This window comes from Fukomys damarensis, unplaced genomic scaffold (assembly GCF_012274545.1).
Source record: "Fukomys damarensis isolate Sample0158 unplaced genomic scaffold, DMR_v1.0_HiC HiC_scaffold_33, whole genome shotgun sequence".
NCBI lineage: Eukaryota > Metazoa > Chordata > Mammalia > Rodentia > Bathyergidae > Fukomys > Fukomys damarensis.
Window position 1 is genome coordinate 32,725,048 of NW_022900945.1, and position 2,266 is coordinate 32,727,313.

Below are 2,266 nucleotides of genomic sequence, written 5' to 3' on the forward strand. Positions count from 1 at the left end.
GCAGTCTGTGGTTTTGTGAGCCTCCCCACCCCCATTCTACAGACCCCTTTGTTTGTTCACCTCAGGCTGTGGAACTGTCTAAGCTGAGGCATGTCCTTGCTCCTTTTGGTAGATGAGGAAAGCAATCAGACCTACGATCTATGCTAAACATAGGAAACTAGGCAGGGATTCTAGCAGCCCTAGACTTCATGCCAGAACTTCCAAACCCAGCCACTTCTGACAGCCACACGCACCGAACCTAGCTACTTAGCACAGAGGGCAGAGTCCCATGTCTTTCCCAACCTAAGCGTATACTTCTCGGGGGGGTTCATGTCCAGCCAGCTCCCTGTCTGGAGTTGTCTCCTGTGCCTCTCTCTCACTCAGCCACTATGTGTCTTAGTTACTTTTTCTCATTGCTGAGATAAAATACCTGACACCCAAAGTCAAGGAGACTTGGCTCAGGGTTTGCAGAGGTTTCAGTCCATAATTGGCTCACTCTAAGGCCGGGTCGCACGGCAGAGGGGAAGTACAGGAGAAACAGTCCACGACAAGCAGGCAAGCAAGAGAACATTTGCCATCTTTCTGTCTCTCATAGTTTACGCAGGCTACACATCCTAGGCCAGGTGTAGTACTCACACCCTTAATCCTAGCCAGAACTATGCCAAATCAATCAGTGGACTGATTTATTAATCACACACCCTTGATCCCAGCACCACACACTCCAGATCCAGCCACCTCTGAAAATGGCCAAACTCTGACTGCGCGAGGCTTTGGGGGGACATCTAGACACAAGCCATAACACTGTGGGAGGGCAACACTGGCAACCTTGACGCGAAGTTGTTTTGCTTTATTTCTGCGGCTTCATCTTAATTAATGCCTTCTTAATTAATTAATTCATCTTAATTAATGGCAGCTGATTAAACACCCTGGTGACATGCTGGGCACTGCACTGGATTCCTTCTCCCCCTATAGCCTGCTGTGTGGGAGGAATCATCTCTGAAGTAAACCTCGCTCTTTTTGCAGTTTATAGTAGACATGGGCTTTTCTTGGTTTTAGAGCTGCTGGCCCTGTCAGTTTCTTCCCTGGAGCGTCTGACCCTAGGAGCCTACCCAGAGGCTGGAGTAAGCGTCTAGACTGCTTCGTTCTTTTCTCTGTGTTGTGCACCATTTCCCTGGCTTCTCTGTAGCTTCTAATTTTCCTGTCAGTTCTCTCCCAATCAATCCCCAGAGATCTTCCTCTTTTGGGTTTTTCTCTTTGTCAATTTGCTATTTCCCAGGTCCTTGTGAGGCTGTATTTTTCCCCCTTCCATTTTTAAGACATTGTGGGCTCTGCTATAACCTAACTTTCTCTTTATTTTTGGTTCACAGATTCAATGGTTTGCTCATATTTTTCTGGGTTTTGAAGCATTTATTAGTTTTCACACATTTCTGGTTTATGAATCTCATGAGTGTTCTGTTTTCTTTCTTTCTTTTTTTGTGGTGCTGGGGGACAAATGCAGGTTTCACATATGCTAAGAAGTCAATGATCTACCACTGAGCTTCACCCCTAGCCTAGGAGTCATTTTTATTTTTCATTTTTCTGGTTTTTCTCCTTCATATTATAGATATACTGTAACTGTCAAATGATTTGGTGATCTGTTGCAACTTGAGACTGAGGCACTGGAAACTCTGACAGGGCCTCTGTGTGAAAGAATAAGATTTATAATCAAATCAGCTTCTTCTTAGGGTAATGATCTGTTAGAGAATCAACGCAGCCTTCCTGCTGGCTCCCAAATACCCCAAAGCCAGTAGATCTCAACATACACCTGCAGGCCTACTTCGAGTATCAGTGAAGGCACAAAGTAGACAGGTCAATTTCAAATGCAGCCATTAGGCCAGGTTAAAGAAAGTAATCAAGTGATAGGTAAGTACAAGGAATAAACACTCTGAATCCCAAGCTGCAGGTGAGTCCTGAAGATGGCCTGACATAAATAGCTGCTGCCATTGCCACTATGAAGCCAGGAGCTTCATGTACCATCCAATGCCAGGAGCTAAGGACCACGAGCAGGACCCTCAGATAGATGGAGAGAAAGCCAGAGGCCACCAGGGTTCAAAATGACAGGTGCAACAGCTCCTTCTCTTAAGTTCATTGTCATTCTATCTACTGAGTCCTCAGCTCCAACACTCCCTGAAACACAGCAGATGTTTCATAAATGTAAGTCAAGAGGCTCCCAAAAACCAAATCCTAAGACAGAATGATATGTAATGCAATACAAAGGAGAAAGAAGTATCTGTGGTGACATTGTTAG